Source organism: Ctenopharyngodon idella, chromosome 21, assembly GCF_019924925.1.
Source record: "Ctenopharyngodon idella isolate HZGC_01 chromosome 21, HZGC01, whole genome shotgun sequence".
NCBI classification, from domain to species: Eukaryota; Metazoa; Chordata; class Actinopteri; order Cypriniformes; family Xenocyprididae; genus Ctenopharyngodon; species Ctenopharyngodon idella.
In genome coordinates, this window is record NC_067240.1 from 19,699,142 (window position 1) to 19,717,200 (window position 18,059).

General features: G+C 37.4%; 1 protein-coding gene across 2 annotated transcripts in view; it reads left to right on the forward strand.

Annotated features, from left to right (window-relative positions):
- Nucleotides 1-1,241: 1,241 nt before the first annotated feature.
- ndst1b (N-deacetylase/N-sulfotransferase (heparan glucosaminyl) 1b) overlaps nucleotides 1,242-18,059 on the forward strand; it is a 110,675-nt gene continuing 93,857 nt past the window's right edge. The window contains exon 1 of one of the 2 annotated variants that reach the window (XM_051877169.1): nucleotides 1,242-1,540. The gene's annotated coding sequence lies outside the window, so the exon portion shown is untranslated. Of the gene's footprint in view, nucleotides 1,541-1,871; nucleotides 2,224-18,059 lie in introns of those variants that run through there. The other variant, XM_051877170.1, reaches the window with a different exon arrangement.

The window sequence follows — 18,059 nt, forward strand, 5'->3', positions numbered from 1 at the left end:
GAAGCTTTATCTAAGCAATAAGAATCTATCTGTCTATCTATCTATCTATCTATCTATCTATCTATCTATCTATCTATCTGTCTGTCTGTCTGTCTGTCTGTCCGTCCGTCCGTCCGTCCGTCCGTCCGTCCATCTATCTATCTATGTCTGTCGCCTGTCTGTCTATCTATGTATCTATCTATCTATCTCTCTGTCCGTCCATCCATCTGTCTATCTATCGTCTGTCTGTCTGTCTATCTATCTATGTGTCGTCTGTCTATCTGTCTGTCCGTCCGTCCGTCCATTATTCTGTCTGTCTGTCTGTCCGTCCATCCGTCTATCTATCTATCTATCTCTCTGTCCGTCCATCCATCTGTCTATCTATCTATCGTCTGTCTGTCTGTCTATCTATCTATCTATGTGTCGTCTGTCTATCTGTCTGTCTGTCTGTCTCTCCGTCCATCCATCTTTCTGTCTGTCTGTCCGTCCGTCTATCTATCTATCTATCTATCTATATATCTATCTATCTATCTATCTATCTATCTGTCTCTGTCTGTCTGTCCATCCGTCTGTCTATCCATCTATCTATGTCTGTCACCTGTCTGTCTATCTATGTATCTATCTGTTTGTCTGTCTGTCCATCCGTCTGTCTATCTATCTATCTGTCTCTGTCTGTCTGTCCATCCGTCTGTCTATCTATCTATCTATCTATGTCTGTCGCCTGTCTGTCTATCTATGTATCTATCTATCTGTCTGTCTGTCCATCCGTCTGTCTATCTATCTATCTATCTCTCTGTCCGTCCATCCATCTGTCTATCTATTGTCTGTCTGTCTGTCTATCTATCTATCTATGTGTCGTCTGTCTATCTGTCTGTCCGTCCGTCCGTCCATCTTTCTGTCTGTCCGTCTATCTATCTATCTATCTATCTATCTATCTATCTATCTATCTATCTATCTATCTATCTATCTATCGTCTGTCTGTCTGTCTGTCTGTCTGTCTATCTATCTATCTATCTATCGTCTGTCTGTCTTTCTATCTATCTATTACAAAACTGGATTTTTGTAAGACTCACCAGCTATAATTGAACACATACAAACCAAGTTCATTCGATACGGTTTATATGAAGTACGTATTCAGATAAAATGCACATAAATTCAAAAACTATGTACATTAACGTACATTAATTATCCATCAATGCGGATAACAGATAACTGCTGATCTCCATCAAGAGGTTAAATAATAAAGTCTGATTATATCCCTCTACGTTGCTGCCCACTAGCGGCGAGTGTGTGCGCTGCAGCCTCTCAGTGAGCAGTAGCCTGTGGAGACTGAAAGAGGGAGTCCAGTGTGTGTGCGAGAGGGACAGTCAGGCTCGAGGCTCGCGTTCTGGTGGGTTCAGCCCAGCAGAGACGCACCGCTCACTCTAGGCTTTGACCGGGACGCTCGATTCTTCCTAAGGCAGAATGCTTATATTATCAGGCTGAAAACCTCCCATGCTACATTCTTATTTCTGGATTGAAGACTGTCTCGCTGCAGCTGCCTCTGGCTGATATTAACTTGGTGAGTGGATCTTTCTTTGAATTCTGGACCAGCTAACTTGCTAACATGTAAACTATAGGTATTTTGTGAAATAGCGTCAGTAGTGTTAGGTTTTGTCTAGGCTGGCATACGCCCTGGAGGTGCCAAATTAGTATAACCGTGCAAGAGATAATGGCTGTAGTGTTGGGAATGGGTAGCAGGCTAGGTTATATGTGTCCGTCTTTAGCATAACAGCAGCCCAAAAGGCTGTTCCACAACACAGAGAGCTGTCTACCAGGCAGCATTTTTTGGGCGTGTTCGAACGATTCCCAAAAGCTGTCTAGGTAGGCAGCTCACTAGTTTTGAAACACAGCTCAAAGTCTCTCTGGATCATGAACCTCATTTACCTTCTCCACTGTTTAGCCTAGCTTAGCCAGCCTGCTACTGAACTGGACATGTTTTTTGTTATATAAACATCCACATTGCCCCAGTATTTTCTAAAAGCGTTTACAACAGCGCTGGAAATGGAATTTTATGTTGTAATTCTATCCGTCCATCCCAACACAACTCGACAAAACCCGTCGCGCTGAATTAAACGGGTCGACTAGCTGTTAGCAAGCTAACAAGCCAGAGAAGAAAAAGAAGTTTGGACTGTTCAAGTTAATTGTCCCCTACGTTTGAATTGGATTATTTTGGGAGTTGTTTGGTTCTTTTAATGGTTCCAGGTCAGTATCTCTTTCTCTTGAGAGTTGTGGTTAATATTGAGTTATTGCTATCAATGTATTTGCCTGTGTGTTATTTGAAACAGTCGTATTACTACACGTAGGGATTTTTTTCTTTTACCAAAACATTGTTATTAAATGTTGAAAATGCACAATATACAACTGTGGATGAGAATAGCCTGGTATTGACCCAAATATGAAGGTTATGTTTCTGTGTAAGCAAGTTAATGAAACTAAAAGTGACTATATGGTATGTTTACAATATGGTATCATGCCATCATCATCCCAAATGAGTGCTTATATAGAGGAAACAACAGTAAGACAACATTTACTGATGATCAGATACTGTAGTATGTGTTTGTTTGGTAGGGTTGTGAAAAGGAATGTGCTTGTTAGTTTATAATTAGATTTGTGGCTCCATTTAAGCCTTTAATGTATTAGGGAGCTCATAAATGCGTTATTGCGCTGACGAAGTAATTGGAGTCTTAAGGTTTCTCATTGAGATTTAGATTAACCTTCATGTGCCGTGAAATTTAGCCACCCCGGTCAAAGCGAGTTGCAAACCCACCAGGTAAACAAACAATGTGCATGAGACTGGTCAACATTTGTCAAATATTTTGGCACATGTTTATTTATCTGTGGTACACTGACTGTCAGTCTGAACAGTGTCTTTGGGAAATATTAGCTGTAGGCGCTGAAAAAGCGGCTTTGTGAGACATCAGTGCAGTGGTTGTGGAATATCTGGGCACAGCAAAACATGTTCAGGCAGCATGAGGCGTTCAGAGTGGTTTGTCTCTGGGATTAGGGCGAAAGGCTCTTGTTTTGCTGTTTGAAAAGCTGCATCTGGGTGGAAAGGTTAGAAGATTCAATGATGAGAATTGACGGGGTTTTTGAGGCTCCTTGCTGAATAGCCAGAGATGTTAAATGTCTGTGCTCTGTGCAGGTATTTATCTCCGGTTTGAATGTGAATGAAGGAGTCAAATGGAAAACGGGGGCATGAAAATTGGTGGCTCACAATTTGTGTGGCTCTTTGTGCAGCAAGATAAATATCAAATTGAGTTTTTCATTAAATAAAGGACGGAGACCTTGCCAGCAATGCAGAGAGAACCAGAGTATGACCTCGAGTCGATAAAGGAAGATTTCAGACCGCCTCTGGCTAGCGGTGAAAGCTGAGAGTGGTGAACTTCGAGTCAGCTGGTTGTGTGGCTCTCTCAACTCGGTAGTTTGCCTTTGATTCATCATGCAGTGCATTTCGACATGCACACCTTAAGGAATATTCGAAGGTTCAATAAAAGTTAATCGACAGCATTTGTTTAGGGCTATAACCATGGGCGTAGAGGACGGTGGGGACACACTTTTAATAAGGTGTAAATTCATTCCCCGCAGTTTTTTCGGGCAAGTGTGTTCACAGAGAGGCCAATGTGAATAAACCTAGAAGTGACAAGATAGTCTATGCATGACCTGTCGTTTTATTCTTATCCAAAACTAGGTGATCTGAACATTGTTGAGCGCTAAACACTCTCTCTGAAATGATGGCTACGCCCCTGGCTACAACTGATTATTTTGATAATCAATTAATCTGTTGATTGTGTCTTCGATTAATTGATTAATTTAATTAAACCAGATGAATTTTCAGTATTTTATTTAAAAAAAAAAAAAAAAAAGTTCCTGCCCAATGTTGTGCTCCAAACTATGCAAACATAAGAACATTTACGATATAAGAACATCTATAAGAACACAGCATGCAATCAAATTCATTGTCGATCATTTTTATTATAAAGTATTATAGATGTTATCAATTAGTTGTTGCCACCCTACATTTGTGCCATTTTGTTTGATTGCTACAAAAACATAATTTTGACTCATCTCTCGCTTTCAAAGCAAAAAACAAGTTCATGGTGAGAATGAGATGCTTGCAATGGATGTTAAATGGGGCCAGTTTTTGGATGGTTTAAAAAGCAGAAATGTGAATCGTATAATTTAGTATAAGCACTTACATTAATTCTTGTTTGCAGCTGTGACTATTGAAAAAGTATTATTTTTTGCTATTTTTGTAATTGATGTAAACACAGAAAGTCACCATGAAATCAAAATGGACAATTCTTGTTTTTTATAGAATATCGCACTATTTATTACACTGTAAACCCGAATAAGTTGGGCTAACTCAAAAAAATTGAGGTAATCAGTTACATCAAATTTTGAGTTATGATGTTTCCAATTTTAAGTAAGCAGAACTATCAACTAGAACTATTTGAGTTTGTAGTACTCATGCATGTTAATTGCTCCTAATTTGAAGTACTGAGTTAGCTAACTCACACATTTTGATACCAATTAACATAAAATATTTAGTTAATTAACTTTTTTATTTTTAGTTCTTGCAAATCGAATGAGTTATTTACTTCTGTAAACCCTAAGAAAATACAAAAAATGCCAACTTGCTAATATGTTAACAATAGCATGGTATAGCACTTACTGAATGAGTACAGCAACTTAAAACATGTAACTTACCTGCTCTCATACCAAGCTGCATTCGCTACTTTCGCTACCCACATTAACAGAAACTCTTCTAAATTAGCCTAACAAAACATTAATCACTACTAAATCTCTCTTACCATTAATCTTGCACAAAAAAAAAAAGTTAACACTTACACTTAAAAAAGTTAACTTAATTTTAGCATTTACTCTTCCTTTCGAGTGTCATGGGCAAAGCATGCTGAGAAATAGAAATCCCAGTCCAGTTTCAGTTAAACTTAAGTTTGCCTAAATTAAAAGAAATGAAAAAAGTGCTAAATACTCATAACAGTTAATTTAACTGAACTAATTTGTTCAATTTAAGTTTGTCCTACTCAAACCAATTAAGTATTTTGAGCATTAGGGTTTACAGTGTATGAATGATTTATCTGTGCACATCATTTTAAAAACAATCTCTTCTTTGATGCCGTGTTTACTGGTGCGAGGGCGGGACAAATGCTAAAACCGGTGAATGGAGGATGCCGTGATCAGAGCTGTTTTTGTTGTGTGTCGTGCGTTTCATGATAGTGGAGATGGAATGTAAATGCATAATTTACGCGACTGAAAGAGCAAAAAGTGGGGCTAAGAGGCGAAATCTCCTATGACACCTTTCAGTATTACATATCAAGGCGGAGAAAAAAACACAACCCTGCAGACAACAGGTAAATGCTGTTATCGCTGTTTTCCACGTTGGTGAAGTAAATATGTTTACACAGCTTTTTAAAAATGCTGGGTGCTGGTGTTTGACGTGCGTTTGACCAAACAACGTACACTTACGTCAGTTCATATAGTGCTGGTTTAGACCCTACTCTCAAGTAGGAGCTAATTTAGTTCCCCCAAAAGGAGTTCCTAGAACTAAAATAGTTCCTAGTTCCTGCGGTGCGAACACAGCAAAATCCGGGTACTTAAGCCAATAGTCCTAGGAACTGTGAAAAGGTTCCTCCGGTGCGAAAGCCCCTCTTCACAACTTTTGTTTCATGATGACCTTAAGTTGTGATGTTTTTGTATGTGATTCTTGTAACTCAGGGCTGAATGTTTATTCAGAATGAGGCTAATAGTTAGGGCTGCCCCCTTATATTCAACTAATCGTTAGTCGACTAGAAGAGGCTTAGTCAACCCAACATTTTGTTAGTTGCTTAGTTGTGGGGAAGTCACGCAGTCGGTGAGGGACAGATTGTTAACGCCGGGTCCTTGTGGAAATTACAGTATGTCGGGCAGGAAATCCAAACGTTCGCCTATCATCCATCGACCTCAAGCAGAGCAAGGCCAAGTGCTCTTGGAGCGGAATGAGGCCGCTGGAGCGATTGCTAATGAGAGATGAGCGCGACACACAACTCGAGCAGTTAAACTTTTATTATGCCACAGTTGCCGCTTCCACTTCTTTCGGTCAAGCGTATGTGGGGTAACGCAGCACTGTTTTATCATATTAAATACATTTGAGTGTTGAAAATTATGCTATAACGTTGTTGCACACTGCAGTAAGCTAGATCGATAATAGAATATCATATTAATAAATGCTGGATGGCTTGTGCTGATAAATGGCTTGCAATTAATTTTAGATCGATTTTAGAATATCCTATTAAATGCTGGATGGCTTGTGTTGTTAAATGGCATGCAATTAATTTTAAAACATACTGTATGATGAAGAAAATGCTGTATTACTGTTACTAAAAATAAAGCTGCATCTGATTATGATACGTTAGCCACTTGACAAAATAGTGTTGTCTCTGAGGCATGATAAAAACATGGTACTCACGGAAAATCAAGAAAACGAGATTCAAACAATAGGACTAAACGTGTTGAGCTACATAACAGTGATTAGTTTTCTGTCTATAAATGTATCCAAACAGTTGTTCTTTTGTCTAATAAAACATGCAATATATTAAAGCGTCTGTCGTTTTCATGGTTTCTACAAAATAAACCTGTAAATCGAGGGTAACGTGGATATGATGTCATTGATAGGTGACGCACAGACATGGTCCGTGTCCTGGTTAAAATGGCTTATTTTTCTGGATTTAAGCATTCTTGGAAACATCTGGAATAATGCAAGTACACAAGCCAACAAAATATAACACTGTTCTAGTGGTTTTTGTATATTTTAATCCAAAAAATCTTACATATTGTGCCTTTAAATGAACAACGAATAGTCAACTAGAAAAATCTTTAGTCGGGGGCAGCCATACTAATAGCAGATCATTTTCGTATGAGATTGTTCTTAGAAGTTGGTATATTTGTGCAAACGGCAGCAACGGCTGCAGCATTGCAAGTGCGGATATTCTGACCCTCTCCCATCAGGTTAAACCCCTTTACTAGAGGATTGGACCCGGGTGAGACTGCAGTCTGTAGCGCATCTAATGCTCTTGAGCTCTTGCTGTGCAGTGCCATGGGTTCACCTCTCATGACTGGATAGAGTCAGGGGGGTGGTCTGCCAGGAGCAATCAGGCAAATTAAGCAGGGCAGTGGGAAGCGGTGTGCGCTTAGAGCTCGATTTTACTCATGCAGCACATCAATAGCTCAGCTTTCTTTTCTCTTTCTCTGAATAGCTGTGTTTTTGATTTATGAAACATTAGGACAAGTGGATTTATGTAACCGATGAAGGAAATTTTTTTTTCTGTTTTAAATCCCTATAGTCGCAGTTTACTGACATTACAACAAAGCTTTCAATTTGGGGCATTACTAGTGATTGGGTTTTTGCGTAATGCTATCACTCTTTTGGTTTCGAAAGAATTATGGTGAGCAAAATGGTAATATCCCAAATTGCATGAGAGCATTTGATTTGATCAAAATGCCTTTGTGATTATTGACTCTCAAATGATCTGATTTTAAAGACAGTTTGCCCAAAAATTAAATTTATTCCTCCATATGTTGCTCCAAACCTGTATGACTTTAGTTTCCCAGCTGCTCTTTTACATTGGAAGCAATGGCTTTCAAGCTATCACTATTGTATAATAGAGACTTTTTAATCTTAAAAGTATAGTTTCATTAGGTAAAATAGGCCAATATATATTTCATCTAATAAATAATATCCCAATGATCATGGGACCCAACATTTTTTCTTTGTGGCTTAAACACAAATAAAATAAAATCCTCCAATTTTCTTCCTAGCCTGTAAGATCTACATTTTTGTTATATTTGCAAAAGTTATATTTTCTATTAAATTATTATGAAAGTTCTTATTTATAATTTCTATAATTTCTTATAATTTATAGTATTTATAATTTCTGTTTGCCTACCTTTTGATAAAGATTGTTTTCTGCATTTGCATCCTGCATCCTCATGCATTGTGGATTGATATAAAATATTATCCAATATATCAGTTGTTTGTTTCAAAATATAAACAATTATTGGTTATTTTATCAGAAAAATTCTAGATTGACGATGCATCCCTACATATTAATGCTTTATTAGCGCACTAAAATTTAAAGTTATTTAAAGTAATTTAAAGTCTTTTTGGAGTTTGACAGCCTCTATAGTCAGTTAATGTATTCTTTCACTAATGATTTCCTAGACAAGTCTTTTTAAGCGTTTGTGTTGATGGCAGTCAATTTGGCTGTTCTGTTCTTGTGGGTGTAGTTTCAGTACAAAATCTCTGAATCTTATAATTTGCTATTCCTTTAATTTCTTGGTACATGTCAAATAGTGGCATGTAGATAAAGATAAAGAGATTTCAGGTTGGTAATAAATGAATAAGATATAGCCTACTGATTATATCTAGACCATTAATTTTGTCAGAACCCTAATGAATAGGTGTCATGTGCCAAGTTGAAATGTAAAGTGCGTTACATAATAGCTGTGTATCAAATAATCAAGTATACTCAAGAAAAATGTTAACGTATCATCATAATTTCCATGTTCAGTTTACTTTGTCATCTACCACCGGATATGGACCTCTTGATGGGGGCAAGTGTTTGTTGTTCCAGGAAGTTGATGTAATGAAGATAAAATGCATAAAAAAAAATCTGCAAAATGAAGCTTAATATCCTTGGTCACAGACAGCCTGGATTTTTAAGTGACACGTCAACAAGGGAAGAAGACACAGTGTTGCTGTACTATGGGATTGCATGACTCCTTTAGGACTATCTAAAATGCAGATCATGTTTTTATTTACAATGTTATTACTAGGGCTGTCAAGCGATTTAAAAAGTTTAATCTAATTAATTACATGATGTGCCGAATCCGATTAATTAATTGCTAATTAATTGCACATCAAAATTGGCTGAGAAATAACTCCCAAAAGATAATTTAAATTTAGATCATTATTGTTAAATAAGAAAAGCATCAAATAGACATCACAAAAACTCATACAGGAGCATTTTTGCCCTGATACCTTATATTATAACTGCAGTGCATTCTGTAGGCTACATCACTCACTCAGTGAGTTGTTGCCCTGCTTCATGTTCGTCACCAATCAACTGTATGAATTGTAAGATGAACTACGTAGATCTGGGGCGGGGTGGGTGTGCTAAATGCATAAAAGGATTAGTTCACTTTCAAATGAAAATTACCCCAAGCTTTACTCACCCGCAGGCTATCCTAGGTGTATATGACTTTCTTCTTTCTGATGAACACAATCAGAGATATATTAATAAATATCCTGACGCATCCGAGCTTTATAATGGCAGTGAGCGATACCAACGAGTATGGGCTGAAGAAAGTGCTTCCATCCACATCCATCCATCATAAACATACTCCACATTGCTCCGGGGGGTTAATAAAGACCTTCTGAAGCGACACGATGCATTTGTGTAAAAAAAAAAATCCATATTTAACAAGTTATGAAGTAAAATATCTAGCTTCTGCCAGACCGCCTTCCCTATTCAACTTACGGAAAAAGCTTAAAGGGTTAGTTCACCCAAAAATAAAAATAATGTCATTTATTACTCACCCTCATGCCGTTCCACACCCGTAAGACCTTTGTTAATCTTCGGAACACAAATTAAGATACTTCTGTTGAAATCTGATGACTCAGTGAGGCCTCCATAGCCAGCAATGACATTTCCTCTCTCAAGATCCAAAAATATTCTCGTTGCTTAATAATATTAATATTGAACCACTGTACTCACATGAACTGATTTAAATATGTTTTTAGTATCTTTATGGATCTTGAGAGAGGAAATGTCATTGCTCCCTATGCAGGCCTCACGGAGCCATCGGATTTCAACAAAAATATCTCAATTTGCGTTCCGAAGATAAACGAAGGTCTTACAGGTGTGGAACGGCATGAGGGTAATGAGTAATAAATGACAGAATTTTCATTTTTGGGTGAACTAACCCTTTAACTGATGCAACGCCAGTTCCATTTTCTTCGTAAGTTGAAAACACTGCGAGTTTTGCTACCTTTTTTTCAGGAATTATGGAAATCAAGTTTTGTATGATCTCGCTCATGTTGAAATATTTTGATATTTCTGGCCTCTGTCATTCAGTAAGCATCTCATTTGTTGTATAACATAAGAGCCTGTGCTTTCCTCCCCATGTTTGATTAATGTTCATATGTCTCATGGTTGATTAGTTGACATAAAACGCTCACACAAGTTAGCCTAATTGCTCGTCAGTAATTAAAAGCAACGTCGTTTGAACAGCGACTCTTTGCCAAGGCTCAGCCAGCGAAGCTTGAAGATTAAGGCGGTGACAGATAATGTATTGAACAGGCTCTGAGTACATCCTTTATCACTTCTATTCTTCTTTTTATTTTTGTTGACAAGTGACCTGAGATGGTGGTGGTTTCAGTTCTTATAAGTGCACTTTGGGCCAATGACCACAAGTTAGTTAAGTTTGTGCAGAGTGCAAAAGTACAAGTGTTAATAACCGTGGTAATCTAAATGCTTAACTGCTGCCCTTGAACTGCCTGTTTTGTTTCATGTGCTATGATGACAGGCCTGCTTTTCATCAGACTTTTTAAGTAAAACTTTGTGAAATTGCATTTACTGAAAAACATCAAATATTTTGTTACTTCATGCACTGAAGTGTAGTTTTTTTTTTTTTTTTTTTTTTTAAGCATATGGTCCCATTAAATTCCCTTTTTTTTTTTTTTTTTTTTTTCTGTTCATTTTTCTGGATTGAGTTTTTTTTTTTATTAGAATTTTTCTAAATTCCGCTTTAATGGTTAAATTAAATGTAATTAATCAAAAAGCATGTTTAATTAGTTGAAATTATGAAGCATATACAATTAAACAATAATTTATCAAAATCTGAACAATTAAATTTTTTTTGGTCCGTTTTATTTTTTCCTGAATACAGTTTCATTTACCCCAAATTCCATTATTGTTTTCAGTTTTAATTTTTCTGAATTCCATTTTAATGATTCAATTACGTTTTAATAATAAAAAAGCAAGACGTAAATAAACACATGCATGTTCTTAAGATGTAAAACATATATATCACGGCATTGCACATGTGCATAAGGTATTTTTTAAAATCTGATTGAGAAAATGGTTTAATTTAAGGGCCAGATTTACTAAATGGGGCAAATTAGCGTAAGAGCGCAATTCCACAAATGCGCTGATGGGAGTGGCAAGTTTTGCGCGTGATCTACTGCTGACGTGCAAATTAAAGAACACCGATGTAGTCAAATCATTTACATAATGACAAAGGCAATCTACCAAGACCAGTGCAAATTAGCGTTGGGTCGCAAATAAGCAGAGCTGATGATCATCAGGTGCGGGTCGACACAAGCGCAATTTGTTACATGTAATATACGGATAACATATTCCTCTGGCATTCCAAAGAAATTAATATGAGTGGGAAATATTTTCTCCCTTCTACTACACGCTCTCTGTTCTCTGCGGTGTCTCCTCCTAGCAGCAACAATTGCAGCCATGTCACAAAATGGGTTAAGACATGCTTTTTTTGAGCTTTAAATAATGGCGTAAATACCAGTAAATTGACTAGCGCAAACATTAGTAAATCGCATTGCGTGATTCATTTAAATACTCTCCTCCCATAAATTTTGCATCTGAAAGGGAAACTCCTACAAATGCATATGCAATAAGGTCAGCCGCAAAAACAACTCAGTCCACGCCTTTTCAGCACTAATTTTGCACTGTGTGTCTTTAGCAAATCCCGACAGTAGTTTTTTTAACACCAAAAGAGGGATTGCGCTGGCGCAAGCTGTTAGTAAATCTGGCCCTAAGTATTTACATGCTTACATTTTCCTATTCATCTGATTATCTCAGGTCTGCACCATCCCTTCCAGTCCGATTTGACATTTTATTCGAAGTGAACTGGTGTTTTCATGAAAGCTTTTCAGATTGATTGAGCCATTAATCCAATTACTAACAGATTATTTGGTTGCATGTAAACGTAGCTATTGATAATCACATAGAATTCCTTTCATATAACATTATTTCTCCATTTTATTTTGCACCATGGGAAGTCTGTACCTTAATGCTTTTCGCTACACAGATCATCTGTCAAAGCACATTTATTGTTGTGTAGCAATCACTCTTTATGGCATTGAAACGTCTGGGATGCTCTCTAAATCCAATGCTGATATGTTTCAGATGCATGTTACAAGCAATTAACTCTATTGCTCTGCTACGGCGGTATTATCAAAATAATGGACACTTAGCAGAAACTCAACCAGCTGTTTTTCCACTGCTAATCTTTTAATGTTGAAGGGAGTTGAGGTAAAGGCATTTATTTTTTCTCTTAGTCCAGGAATCATGCTTTATTTTCTTTTCATAAAGCCCTCTTATCATTAAAAGGTCCTGCAATCTTTCGGTATCCATTAAACGTGAGCGTAATTGTAGGGTTGTACTAATCTTTTGAGTCTAATCTGTAGTATATCACAGAAAGGATGGTTTTTCATTGGATAAGTCTGATCCAATCAGAGAGAATGTAATGTGCAATAGCAGTCAGGTCCTGTGTTTTATGTGCTGATGTTGCCTCATTCAACCCTAGTGACATTGGGGTGGTGAAACTTAGAAAATGAGATGTGAAAAACAAATCAGAGCTCGAGTGATTTGTGGAGGCCCCAAAAGAGCACTCGAGTGTGAACAAATCCTGGCCTCGGTTTCAAAAAACCTCATTATCTGTACTCCCACAAACACAAATTATTGCTCCACCCTGAAATGAATTCTCTCATACACCCTTAAATCACGCTTTCCTCCCTCACTTTAGCTACTAAGCACCCTTATTTAGCACTTCACAAGTCCGCATATGTCCAGGTACGTGGTTGGATTTTTGTACCGTGATCCAGTTCAAGGAGTTAAGGGGACGGTCACACAGATTGTTCCTCACCTGCGTCGTCCTCTGCCCTCTCCGCCAGCCCCCCTCCAACACTGATTCTGTTTGTTGTGTAGGGAAGAGTAATTAATCTCCAGGAGGAGCGTGCCAGATCGGGGCACTGCATAACAATTTGTCTTCTTCGCCGGGGTGTTGGCTAAATTTTTGCCTGGCCCGATCTCCCCTTGCTCTCTTCCTGCTGGAACGTAACACTGAGCAAGCTGTCGCTTCACCTCTCCGTCAACAAGCCAGTGTTTGTGTTCACTTCGCCCAAGTATCAGCTTCTCGTCATCTGAGCAGGGGTACATCAGCAGCTGGCTGCTTATCTTTTGGCACGCCTGAGACACTTCACTTCATTAATAGATGGCAGTGTTGCTATGATCGTGCCCAGAGGTCAGATCCGCATGTAGTTCTCAGCGCTCTGAGATGGAAATCTACAAACTTGATTCAAGATCTAATCTTACAAATGTGGAATGTCATGGAATGTAGTTTTGGTTTAAGCAGTTATCAAGTTTCCTAAAACTTTAAATATTTGAATGATTTATTCTTTATTTTTGTACTTTTTTATTTATTTATTTATTTATTTATTTATTTTATTTATGAATTCATATAAAAAAGGCCTAGGTGATTGTCAGACTTTAGCTAAACTAAGGTCTAATTAAGAAACCTTATAGGGGTAGTTCATCGAAAATGAAAATTATCCCATAATTTAATCACCCTCAAGCCATCCTAGGTGTATATGACTTTCTTCTTTCAGCCGCTCAAGCCTCAGCCCTTCTTTCAGCCAAACACAATTGGATTTATATAAAAAAAATATCCTGGCTTTTCCAAGCTTTATAGTGAATGGTACCCTAGATTTTGAAGCCCAAAAAAGCACATCAATCCATCATAAATGTAATCCACACAGCTCCAGGGGATTAATAAAAGCATTCTGAAGCAAAGCAATGCGTTTTTGTAAGAAAAATATCCATATTTATATTTTTATAAACTATAGGCTAATCACTGGCATCTGATAATGGCCGTACACGAGTCTAGTTCTGACGGAAGAGTAATCTCTGACCCAACTCATGAAGTATTGACGAACGCAGAAGCGCGAGCAAAATGAAACACCAAATTAGAAGTCATGAATTAGAAGTCTAACATGAGAATTTTTAAAGAGAAATGTCAGAGGATTTCGATATAAGAAAAGAGGAGCTTGAATTTGTTTGAACCGCAAGAGGCGTCTACTCTCACGTAAGTTTACGCTAGTCGGGTCAGAGGTCACTCTTCTGCCAGAAATCGACTTGCGTATTGCAGATTATAGTTTATAAAGTTATAAATATGGGTATTTTTCTCAGAAAAATACATTGCTTTGCTTCAGAAGGCCTTTATTAACGCCCTGGAGCTGTATGGATTACTTTTATGATGGATGGATGTGACTTTTTGGGCTTCAAAATCTAAAGTACCATTATAAAGCTTGGAAGAGCCGGGATATTTTTATTAATATATCTCCGACTGTGTTTGGCTGAAAGAAAAAAGTCATAAACACCAAGGATGACTTGAGTAAATTATGGAATAATTTAAATTTTTGCGTGAACTCACCCTTTATAGGGGTAGTTCACCCAAAAATAAAAATTGTCATCAATTGCTCACTCAAGTCATTCCAAACCCATAAGACTTTCGTTAATCTTCAAAACACATTGAGATATTTTTAATGAAAACATGAGAGGTTTCTGTCCCTCCACTGAAAGTCAAGGTAACCAAAACTTAAATATGGATTTTTTTTATAACCTTTTATCAAGTGGTTCAATCCAAGTCTTGTGAAAGAGAGATATCACTTTATATGATGAAAAGGTTTAATTTAGGTCTTAAGGTTTTAGGTTTTATTTACATCTAAACGATGACTAAGTTTACATGTGCACCAATAATGTGATTTTTATTTATTTACAATAAACAGAGTAAGAACTTAATCGCAGTAAGATGTTTACATGACACAACTCACAAGCAAATCTCTTCACTCCTGTTTACATGCAATTTTCATTATTCTGATTATACGTTAAGAAGTGTGGTTATTTTTACCGCCATTCTTCTCATACCCCAATGTAAAGCACAAATGATGAACGCACATACAGTCGGTGTGTTACTGACCACTCTTTTAATCCACTTATGTCAAATGCAAAACACATTTCTGTGGACATTTGGATATTTATCGGCACCACGATGAACATGCCGCTGTAACGGGTTGCCTACGTTGCCGTCTTCGCACTGTCTCTGGACAGATATTCTGGAGTTTCTGGGGTTGAAAACTTAAGAATAATGGAGTTCATTCATGAAGTTGTGTGAACAACACGCCATATGTGTATGTACGAGCGCATGCGCACTTCCGTGTGCTTTCAAACGCTGCCATGCGTTGATCAGTGTAGCCAATCACAGACATATCTGATGAGTGCGTGAACCCAAAGGCCAATCAAAGATGTTTACGAATGTTACAAGTACTGACTTGGTATCGCGGTTGGTACTTTTGACAGCACTAGTTCATTCTGAACACAAAAGAAGATTTTTGAAAAAATGTCTGTCCGTTTGTTTTTGTCGATACAATAAAAGTCAATGGGTTCTAATGGGATCCCATTGACTTAAATTTTATGATCAAAAACAGTTGTAACACTCTTCAAAATATCTTCTTTCGTGTTTCACAGAAGGAAAAAGTCATACAGGTTTGGAAGGACATCAAGTCAGTAGTTATGACAGAATTTTCATTTTTGGCTGAACTATCCCTTTAATACTTTGCAAAATAGTTGTTGTTGCTGTCTGACATTTCTTGATGAAATTGCTTAAACCCATTTCCATGTCTGAGAAGTATTAACTTTTCCATACAAGTTCCTGTTAAATTGTGCCATCTGGTCAAGTTTTTTTCCCTTCCTCACTCCAACAAGCTTGCAGATTGAGTTCATTTGGAGAGATCAGACAAATTTCTCGGTAACCAGCACATGCTGGGTTAAATTTGTCTTAAGAAGGCCTGCACATTTCCTGACAGATGGACGGCATTTGGAAGGAAAAACAACTGCTCTTGCTCTGAATTTTTATAAGCTGTCGGTTGTAGGCTGGGGTCTGGTAAAATGGCCACGACTGTTGTCTGAAATTTTAAGGATCTTTACAGACAGCCGCATCGTGACCTGTTTTCCATCAAGGGAAACAAACCAAAACAAACTGAGTAAATGCAATTTTTGTGTTTCTTGCTCATGAACTGACACCTGTATTGTGAGACGTGAGCATGTAGTTGTGTTGGCATCTGTTTACGTTCTTTGATCTGGTCACACTTGTCTTTGGCGGGGCTCCAGGAAGGCTTTGCTCCTCTGGCAGCGGCGGTAACGCTTGGATGCAGAACAGTCTTTGTTACAACCCTGTAAACAGCAACACACAGAGAGGAATATAGAAGGCTGCAATGTTTCCAGCACACCTGCTCACCCCATTCACATTTTTTTCCGCGCAGTCCGATTGTGACAATGTGACAGAGCCGCGGATGCTTTAATCTGCGTGATCCTGTAATCCAGTAGGCGTGAACTGTGCAGTTCGTGCCGCTGCAGGTGGGCTCTGCTGACAGCAGCGCTATTACCACAGCATCTGTAATCACCACTGATACCAGCTAAACAATCTCAGCTGTGTTTAACATCCGACCTGATAAATGAATGAACCTCATTCACTAGAGCCAGGTATAACAATGACTCAGTCATGTTTGCTACTTGTGCTATTGCTCTACATGGAATTATGTTTTTTCAAAACCCCTAACTCTAAATATATAACGTCAGAGCATAACTCATTCCGCACCGTTTGTGCTACAGACATGAATGAGCTCTTGTTTATAAGTGATCAGCGAATCACAGAGCAACATTTGAGATTGTATGCAATCATTTTTTGGGAATTTATTTGTTAAATGTGTTTCCATTATAGATTATCCATGATTATGCATGTTGACTAAACCTGTATTCAGCTCAAGTGAGTGTATATATTTTTTTTTTCTTTTTTTTTTTAATTGATTCACGTCTTGGTGTTTCTATAGTCTCTAATCCTTGCATAAAATTACATTGAGATGTACCAATATACAACTTTTGGCTAAAATTAAATTTTCATATCTAAAATGCTAATTTATTATTTTTGTAATATATAGTTATTTTTGATATATTTAAATATTTTTGGCTAAATAAAAAATAAAACACTTACATCAATTGTTTTTAATGCTACAAGTAAATTTAGGCATCACAACATTTATATTCTACTGATAAAAAAAATGGAAATTAATTTTTACATTTGACTGTTTTTTTTTTGTTTTGTTTTTTTTTAAAAGTTGAACTTTTAACTTGAACACTGCATTTTTAGAATTTATTTGTCATTCGTGAGGGGCTGCAAAATTCAATTCAGTTTAATTGGCTAACAAAATGTTTTTATCATGTTTATCAAATGCTGCTTTTTTACAGGACAATAGTATGTATTATTACAATATGAGATATATATTTTAATGTGATTTAAAAAATATATATTCTTTTTAAATAAGTGCTGGGGGTGTGGCTTGGGGCGTGGCCATTGGACAGATTTTCCTGCTATTTATCTCTAGCTGATCACATGCTTGATCCTTTATCATCTGGAAAAAAATGTTCTGAAAGTGATTCTAATGATATTGTTCCTCTGTGTCTTGTTTTTGATGTTATCTAATTCTTTTAGAATTAGAACGATTATTAAAACTTTATAGTTATGGTTATCTTTTTGTATATGGTTATGGATGATTATCGTCCTTGGTGTGAACATGGCTTTAGATCTCAAGGGTAGTCTAGTCTATATAGCTAATTGTATTTAGGGTGTACTCACACTAGGCACGATTGCCTTGAACCGAGCCCGAGCGCGATTGTCCCCCCCTCCCCACTCCCCTGCACTTAACGTTCCAGGCCGGAGCACGCTTACGTCATATACGATGCAACTTTTTGAATGGAAGAAAACAGGAAGAAATGCACTTTCGCTAAGATACTGCCTAATAGGCTATTTATAATTTATGCCGCGCAGTGATTTCAATAGCACGTATCAGAGGATTATTACGAAGGCAGCTGACGTTAATGGAGGAATTTGCAGCTTTACTC